The 9,868-nt window shown below is 41.5% G+C and overlaps 1 protein-coding gene across 1 annotated transcript in view; it reads left to right on the top strand.

Annotated features, from left to right (window-relative positions):
• Positions 1-3,862: 3,862 nt before the first annotated feature.
• Positions 3,863-9,868, top strand: part of PAIP2B (poly(A) binding protein interacting protein 2B) — a 42,007-nt gene continuing 36,001 nt past the window's right edge. The window contains exon 1 of the mRNA XM_061211323.1: positions 3,863-4,037. The gene's annotated coding sequence lies outside the window, so the exon portion shown is untranslated. The remainder of the gene's footprint in view (positions 4,038-9,868) is intronic.

The following is a 9,868-nucleotide window of genomic DNA, read 5'->3' as shown; positions in this document are numbered from 1 at the left end:
GTCATGGCTTCTCTTGTTGCGGAGCACAGTAACCTCTGTGGAAAACAGCAGTTCCTCCAAAAATTAAACATAGAATTATCATATGATCCAATAATTCTGCTTATGCGTATATACCCAAAAGAATTGAAAGAATGAAAGAACTTGAACAGATATTTGTACAATCATATTAGCGTTACTCACAATGCTCAAATTCTATTCGCAGATGAATGGATCAACAAAAGGTGGCATATATATATGCAATCAAATACTATTTAGTTTTAAAAAGGAATGAAATTCTGATGCATGCTATAATGCTATACAACATGGGTGAACCTTGAAGACATTATGCCTACTGAAATAAGCCAGACACAAAAGGACAAATATTGTATGATTCCACTTACACGAGGTATCCATAGTAGTCAAATTCATAGAGCAGAAAATAGAATGGTGATTTCCAGTAAGTGAGGGAAGGGGAGGATGGGAAGTTATTGGTCAATGGGTACAGAATTTCAGTTTGGGATGATGAAATCATTCTGAAGATGGACAGTGGCGATGGTTGCACAGCGATGTGAATATACTTAATGCCACTGAACTGTATACTTTTTAAATTTTTATTTATTTTATTTTTGGCTGCATTGGGTCTTCGTTGCTGCACGCGGGCTTTCTCTAGTTGCGGCGAGCAGGGGCTACTCTTTGTTGCGGTGCGTGGGCTTTTCATTGCGGTGGCTTCTCTTGTTGCGGAGCAGGGGCTCTAGGAACGAGGGCTTCAGTAGTTGCAGCACGTGGGCTCAGTAGTTGTGGTTCGTGGGCTCTAGAGTGCAGGCTCAGTAGTTGTGGTGCACGGGCTTAGTTGCTCTGCAGCATGTGGGATCTTCCTGGACTAGGGATTGAACCCATGTCCCCTCCGTTGGCAGGTGGATTCTTAACCACTGCGCCACCAGGGAAGTCCCTGAACTGTATACTTAAAATGGTTAAAATAGTAAAAATTTGTTATGTGTATTTTACCACAGTAAAAATAAAAGAAATACCCTTAAAGAATGAAGATTTATCACTAGGACAGCAGTGGGATGTGGGGAAGGGTTGGTGGACTCCTCTTGTCTCCCTCTCTCCAGATGACACCATCCCCTATAACTACATGACTGGTTATTGTCTCCTTTCTGTCCCTATGGACTCCTATCTAGTCTGTATACTACCACCAAATATCCACAAAGCTACCTCCCCCTTGTCTTTTGGCTTCCATAGTTTCTGATAAGAAGTCTGATATAGTTCTTGTCTCCCCCTCCCCACCTCCACCATGTGATGTAACTTTTTTCTCTATCTGCTTTTAAGACTTTATCATTAGTGATATCCAGTCACGAAGTTATAAGAGACAGTGTCAGTAGTATGGAGGGAAGCAACAAGAGCCCACCAACTCTTCCCCACATCCCATTGCTATCCTGGCAATAAATCTTCATCCTTGAAGAGTATTTCTGATTGTGCAAGGACACCATACTGACCCGAAGACTCTGTTTTTCAAAGCTGTGGATCATGTAAGTCCCTCTCTCACTATACACCTGAAGCCACCTTAGGAAAATAAGCAGTGGAGGGTATGGGGAAGTCATCCTGGAGACAGATTTTTTTTTCTAAAAGAGACGTGTTTCTTGTAAGATCTATTTATTTAATCAGATAAAGCTTAAAACCAGAGTACACAATCCTAAAAGGATACATACCTAATAACCCAAGTTGGAAATGCAAGAAGCAATATGACTAGTGATTCTAGAGTTGTGCAGCATAATGGCCCTGGGGATAGTACCCTCTTCTCTTTTCTTCACCTTATTCATGTCTCTGTTCAATGCTCCTTCCTCAAACAGCTCTTAAACTATTAAACCTAAAACAGCCATTCCCTTAACCATTTCTTAACCCTGCTTTATTTTTCTTTGTAGTGCTTAGTCAAAGCATATTTTATTGTTTAAAATTTTTTTTTAAATTTTATATTGGAGTATAATTGATTTACAATGTTGTGTTAGTTTCAGGTGTACAGCAAAGTGATTCAGTTATACATCATATACGTATATCTATTCTTTTTCAAATTCTTTTCCCATTTAGGTTATTACAGAATACTGAGTAGAATTCCCTGTACTATACAGTAGGTCCTTGTTGATCATATATTTTATATATAGTAGTGTGTACATGTTAATCCCAAACTCCTAATTTATCCCTCCCCCCCCCCGCCACCTTTCCCCTTTGGTAACCATAAGTTTGTTTTCTTAATCTGTGAGTCTGTTTGGTAAATAAGTTCATTTGTACCCTTTTTTTAGATTCCACATATAGTGATATCATATGATATTTGTCTTTGTCTGACTTACTTCACTCAGTATGATAATCTCTAGGTCTATCCATGTTGCTGCAAATGGCATTATTGCACTCTTTTTTATGGCTGAGTAACATTCCATTGTATATATGTGCCACATCTTCTTTATCCATTCATCTGTTGATGGACATTTAAGCTGCTTCCATGTCTTGGCTATTGTAAATAGTGCTGCAATGAACATTCAGGTGCATGTATCTTTTTGAATTATGTTTTTCTCAGGGTATATGCCCAGGAGTGGGATTACTGGTTCATATGGTAGCTCTATTTTTATTTTTTCAAGGAACCTCCATACTGTTCTCCATAGTGGCTGTACCAATTTACATTCCCACCAAGAGTGTAGGAGGGTTCCCTTTTCTCCACACCCTCTCCAGCATTTATTGTTTGTAGACTTTTTGATGATGGTCATTCTGACTGGGACATTTTATTATTTATTGGTTACTTGTTTATTGTCAGTTTCCTCAGCTAAAGAATAAGCACCCTGGGTGCATCTTCATTGTCTTGTTCATATCATATACCCAGAGCTTAGATCAGAGCCTGGAACATCATAGCATATGCTCAATAATGTTTGTTAAATGAATGAATTTATTTAATTATTTATGTATTTACTTAATTATTATATTTAATATATTACATATATTTATTTAATTACTGTATTATTTAATGAGCTTACTTAGCTGTTCTTGTCATTTTTATCATGTATCCACTCATTTTGCAGTCACTTACTAAGCTTCTACTTTGTGTTATGTACACAGTTAACATGAGAGGTGGGGAGAGACAAAGATGTGTAAGGATTTCCATAAAGAAATCCCCACTTCCTGAAGGATAAAATTCAAAGTCCTTCTCAAGCAAAGATTGGACACCGTAAATCCAAGGGGATAGTAAGGTTTTATACATTTTTTAACATTCAGGAAGCTAGATTTGTCTCTAGAAATGTGAAGAGTGCCTCTGCTTCCCTCCAGCCCCTCCAAGGAGCCCAACTCCCCAAATTTCGTCAACGGAGGGCCGCACCTTGTCCCAGTCAGCCTTGCTCAAAGCTCCTCCCTTGGTAATTGACAGCTGGGGGGAAAACCACTGAGGCCCGCCTCCACGCCCCTCCGTGCTAGGCTGAGTGGCGCAACCCAGTGGGAGTGGCTGCTGGCTCAGCCAATGGAAGAAAACGGGAGCAAGGGCCTGTGTAAACAAATCCAGAGGTGCTGCGCCTTGGGCTCCTCCCCCACGTGGGGGCCCGAAGGATCCTTGGCCCAATGCCTATACTGGATTAGCGTAGCGTCCTTTCAGCCAATCAGAGCTGGTGTCTCTCTCAAGGAGGTGCTCCACCCCGAGGGGAAGAACTCAGGGAGCGAAAAGACAGACATTAACACCAATCAGAAGCTGGAACTTCTGAGGGAGTGGGCGGGAACTGCTTCACATTTAGACCAATAAGCAGCACACGTGCCCTTCTAGGTGACTGAGCGGCATCCTCGTTGGTCCAATAGACGAATGGGGCGGTGCCCAACAACCAATGGCTTGGGTTCGGGGGCGGGGTGAGGACCAGTGTGCAGTAAGAGGTAACCTAGCGAGTGATAGCGGCGCTCCTCGGGTGCTGTGGCTCACGCTTTGGTACTACAGGCCGAGACTGTTCTGGCGACGTCGACCTCTGCGGCGACGGCTCAGGTTCTCGGAGGAGTAGCAGAGTACGGTCTGGAGGAGGGGCTTCTGGTCAGCCCAGGTGGGCTCGGGCGCCCGGGCTGCTGGGGAGGGGACCCGCGGGAAGCGCCGCTCTCCCGGCTCTGGGGGCACCCTGCGCCTCTCTTTCCGCTGCCGTCGGGGCTGTGAGGGGTGGGGCGCGCCTCCCCGAGCTCCTGTGAGGAGGGTAAGCCGGCGGGTCCCACGTCGTGGCCCTCGGCGAGAAGGGGCATCCGCCGGGGTCAGTCCCTGCCCTTCGGGGGCGCTAGGCGGTCTTTAGTCCCTTTTTCCCCGCACCGGCGCGCTATTCTTCCTCAGCCCCCAACTTCCCCGACCCCCACTCAGCCCCCTTCTAATACTCGGACTGAAGTCTCTGGCTTGCGAGTCCCTCTACTGCCCGTGTGCAACACTGCCAGGCACATTGACCAGTGCTGCCTCCTGCCGTCCTCCTCCCGGAGGTGGGAAGGGGGAGGAGTTGCGCATTTTCGCCCCTCCCCCATTCGCGGGTCCCCCTGCATTATTTGCGTTTCTTAAACTCTCTGTGCTTCCCGCGTTACTCTAACCTTCATTCTTGATACCTAATTTGAGTTAGGGACCTTGGCCACTTGTCTTCATCCTTCCCTTAAGCGAGTGAGCCCTTTACTCCCTCCCATCCCGTAAATTTCATCTTTATCTCTCATGGAAACTAACATTTTCTACATGCCCCTTCCAGGCTGCTGGAAGGTGAACGCAAGAGAGGCAGAATACACTGTACAGGGAGCTTTTCAAGGTTGGGGACTTTAATCGGTTTTGTTAATGATAACCCATTCTTCCCTTCCTGAAAATGGCATTGATCATTATATCCTTTCTAGAATCTGTCCCATTATAGTTGTTTTGGTGATAATTTTTGAAAATGCAAATGAGAAGGGTTTACTGGAAGCCAGAAAATTTAAAATGTATCATTATTATTTTTTAAGTAGGTAGAATTGGATTATACTTTAAACAACTTAACTGGGGTGTCCGAGAGTTTGCAGTGTAACTAAGGGCTTGACCACCCTACTTTGTCATGAAATATAGGACATGCTTTAGCTGTATGGCGCTATGTGATTTGATCACACCCAGCCTATGGATAATATAGCATTAAATCTGTTTAAAAACAGCACTCTCTATTCCCTTTTCACAGAGAATTTGTATTCACCTTCATAGTATATCAGTTTGGGTTTCAGTAGGGTTGGTTGTAGCCATATGTTTCTAGATAAAAGTATAAATTATGTTGTGCCTAAATAAAATATGCCAAGAATTTTATGGGGAAAAAGTAACATCATATTCAGTTTTGATTGAGACTTAGAGTTTTGAAAATATTAATTTAGATGTTGGACAGTGAGGATTTTGTTTGAGGAGATGGAGGAAATGGAAGTACTGGGAGAAGCCTGATAGGTCCTTTACCCTGTGTGCAGGGGGGGAAGAGGGAAGAAAGAAAACACACGTGTACAAAGCCTAGTAGATTCTAACTGTGCTTAGTTTCATGACTTTACATAAATCGCAGTTGTTTTTCCTAGTTCTTAGTGGGGAAATGTAAGCATTGAGTTTAACGTCACGTCCACTGTGTTTTGGCCAGAATTTTGCAAGCTTTTGTGAAAAATTCTTATTGTTTTCCTTATCCTATTTGTGACATATTTATCAATATGCCTCCTTGTATTTTACTATGTTAAGACTGTATCTTGTATATAAAGAAATAAGTCTAATAGAGTGAATTAAAAGGAGTCTTTACTCTAAAGAGGCAGCATTGTCTAAAGGACCATATGTTTGAGCCCCGTTAATACAGAAAATCACACTGAAAAGAGGAAGATCTTAAAACTAACAAATGTCCAGATGTCTAGAACAACAACAAAAAAATTATGACAGAATTATTAGCAGTCATCAACTAAAAGTCCTATGAGTTGGTCACTATTGTGAGTTGGTATAAGGCTGCAGTTGGAAACCAAAGTTCAGTCTTTTCAGGTGTGTTTGTGCTTAGTAATTACTCGTTTGCAAATTTAGAGCACTATAGTTATGATTTCTTCCAGAGACCTTGTCTTTAAGGAGCTCATAGTTTGATGGAAGAGAGACCTGTAAACCAAGAATTAAATGCAGAGGGAGAGCTTCTGCAGTATAAGGTGTGTACAGGGCAAAGAGAAGCACTGTGGCCTGGTGTTCTGTCCTCATCTCCTACTGCTCTAGACTTTCTAAAGTGCCATTTCCCAAACTACCTGTTTATTTCACATACCTGGGCCTTTCTCTGTAGGTACTGTTCTCTCTTCTTGAAAGCCTCTTCCATGTCTTATGTGCCTGGTGGGGTTGTATTTCAAAATCTTGAAGCCTCCCACTGCCTACCCTCCATCCAAATAATTATTTTCTGTATTTTTTTGTTACCTTGTTATAAGTAATTACAGTTGATTCTCATTCATGGTGATTATGATCTATAAAATCACGCAGAACACTAAATTAGTGAATATTGAACCATTGCTCCTAGGGGAAATATGTACATTTCTCACATAGATTTAATCTTAAATCCTAAATACAACTCATCCTGGTAGATTCTATTTCTTTATTTTACAAAAGAGAAAATGAGGTGCAGAAGTGTTAAGTGACTTGCCTGAGGCCAACCGCTAATAGGTGCCAGAGTTAGGATTCAGACCCTACTGGCCCATGAGCCAGAGCTTCCTGCACTACACTGCACTGCCCCCTACTGTCTGTGTCCTTAGTCATCCCCATGAGAGCTGAAACTAAAAAGCAGAGCACTGCCTAGTTCGACCTTAGCTGGGAACGTGCTCAGGAGTGACTCAAAATTTTTGACACTCTGTGCATGTGCATGAATGACTGTGAAAGCATCATCAGTACTGATTTGGGGGTTACAAATAAATTTTAGCAAATAAGCAAATTCACAAATACAGGATCCACAAATAATGAGTGTCAGCTGTACTTGTAAATAAGCCCTGGAATCTATTTCATGGTAACTTTCCCTGCAATCCACTGTAGAATGTGCCTTTAGCTTCTTTGAGAGTTCATTCTCTTATTCATTTGTTCAACAAATATTTATTAAGCATTTACTATAAGCCAGGCTCTGTTTTAGACTGTGGTGAACAAACTAGCGATTAGGCTGCTGCCTGGGACTTCTCTGCTGGTCCAGTGGCTAAGACTCACACTCCCAATGCAGGGGACCTGGGTTGGATCCCTGTTCAGGGAACTAGATCCCACATGCTACAACTAAAGATCCCACATGCCGCAACTAAAGATCCTGCGTGCTACAACTAAAGATTCCATGTGCCACAACTAAAGATCCCGCACCGGCAACGAAGATCCCGTGTGCTGCAACTAAGACCTGACGCAGCCAAATAAATAAATAAATATTTTTTTTTTAAAAAGCTGCTGCCCTTACAGATGTTAAATTTGAATAAGAAAGACAGACAGCTAACAGTCTGGAGCTCAGGAGAGAGGTCTAGTTTGGAATTAGAGATTAACTTGACCAAGGTGAAAACCTTTGTGGTCCCTCCCACTTCACATCCCCTAGCATACTGATTTCCAGAACATTTCTGTTCTACTCTGCATACACTCTTTTGAGCCTCTCTACTTGTTATTAGTTGATTTTGAGGCCATTTACCCATGTAACTGGCAGGATATTCTAGAAGAATCATACTGATCTGGTCTTTAATTTCTGCCTTTGCCACCTACCAACTGAGTGACTTTAGTCAAACTGTTGAACTTTTAAAGCCTGTTTCCTAATTTCAAAAGTGGTGATCTGATGTGCTAGGCCCTTGTGGGTTGCAAGGAAGAGACACACATATTACTTTTGATGGTGAGGGTTTAATGTAAACTAGAATGGGATATCATCTTAGCCACCATATTGTCCCTTGGCCCTAGTGCTTTCACAACCTTACAGAACAATAACTTAGCAGTATTTAGGATAGGATTTAAGCTCTGGAGACCTACCTTCTTTTACTTTGTTCACCCAACCTTTGTGTTTTCTAAGAGAGAGTATCTGATTGGATTGGTTTGTCACCTTCTAAAATGGAGAACCCCTGTTGAGCAGAATATTGAACCAGGCCATATCCTAGGTGATCTCCCTCAATTTCAACCTGTAGATTGTTCTTAGTTAGAGCTCTGAGTCTGGTCCAGGAGTTTGTGGCCAAAGAAGTAGCATTAGTTTCATGTATTATCTATGACACAGACTGTAGCATATACAAAAAGAACCCCTTGGAGACAGTTTCTTCAGAAAACAACTGAATATAGAGTGGTCCTTAGAGTTTTTCGTGGACTTCTGTCCAATTCAGATACCTATCTAACATGGTCATAGACAGTGTTTAATAAAGCACCTAACAAAGTACCTGACACACGTCAAATATTGTATAGATATTCCTTTTGGTATTGCATTTAACATTATTATAGTGTGGTTATTTGTTCACGTGGCTGTCTTCCTTACTAGACTGTGCTCCACGCGAGAGGCTTAACATCTTCATCCTCTATCTTTGGCACTTAGTTCAGTGCCTGATACATGGTAATAAATGTACAAATGTCTAACTTGAGGAATTCCCTCACTCTTCCTAAAAGGATGGAAGGATAGGAAAGCTTCCCAGAGAAGGCATTGTTTAAGCACATTCTTAAAGAATGAGTAGGAATGTTTTCCAGGTGAATAAAACCTTGAGGCAGCAATCCAAGTAGGGACTAGCAGGTGCAAAGGCAGAGATATAAAAAGATAATGCAGTTTACTGTATGCTCCTGGTAGATTAAAACAACAAACAAAAAGCAAACAAACAAAAATCACCTCAGGAAAAAACTATCAGTGGGCTCGGCCAGAAGACCTGTCACACCTGAATTAACTATGACCACAGCTGCTCAGTAATGGATGCAAATTTTAGGGAGAAAGTGTAATATTCTCAAGTTGTTGGCAGGGTATCAGTAACAGTTTAGAAATACAAATATTGACTTTTGGGAACTATTACACTGTAGTGAAATTGTTTACTTCATCATGAAGTTCATATGTGTCCTACACTGTTCAAGGTGCTGAAAATGTAATCAAACTTATTCTCAAGTGGCTCACAAGCTAACAAGGAGACAGATGGATGAACTGATTTATTATGTAAGTGAAGTAATAGAGATATGAATAAAATGCTATCTAAACCAGGAGAAAGGAGTATTTCGTGATATGGAACACTGGGGGAAGATTTCTCAAATGAGGTGGTTTTTTTTTTTTTAAGTCTTTATTGAATTTGTTACAATATTGCTTCTGTTTTATGTTTTGGTTTTTTGGCCACGAGGCATGTGGGATCTTAGCTCCCTGACCAGGGATTGAACCCACATCCCCTGCATTGGAAGGTGAAGTCTTAACCACTGGACCGCCAGGGAAGTCCCAAATGAGGTGGTATTTGAGCTGGGCCTTGGTAGGTAAAGAAGTAGGGGTGCACTATACTGAAAATAAGGACTTTATGAAGATAATTTGTGGTAGGAAAGATTTAAGAATTATCCATATTTGCCATATCTGTTTTGGGCGTTCAGGTAATAGTTACATTTATTCAAGCAGTTTCTCTGAGCATAAGATGTGAATAGTTACGCCATAGTAGAATTTTGTGTCAAAATAAACTGGGTTAAACAAAGGTTTCTGAAATGCAGGACATCTCTAGAGCCTTTATTATATTAATGTCTTTTGTGAAGCATGCCTCTCCAAAAGGGCTACGTTGTATTTAACCATGGCTTCTCTCCCCATCCCCACCCCTGCAGCATACCTAAACATCTTTTGGAACAGGATTACATGAGACATAGTTTGAGGAATGATGAATTAAAATATATTTTTACCAAACCAAGATTTATCGGTAGTCTCCATGTCCACTGTAAAATAGTGTATAATTCTATAATCTTATA

The sequence above is a fragment of the Eubalaena glacialis genome, chromosome 14 (genome assembly GCF_028564815.1).
Source record: "Eubalaena glacialis isolate mEubGla1 chromosome 14, mEubGla1.1.hap2.+ XY, whole genome shotgun sequence".
Classification (NCBI taxonomy): domain Eukaryota; kingdom Metazoa; phylum Chordata; class Mammalia; order Artiodactyla; family Balaenidae; genus Eubalaena; species Eubalaena glacialis.
Note: the sequence above shows the minus strand (reverse complement) of the source record. Positions and strands in the feature narration are given on the sequence as shown.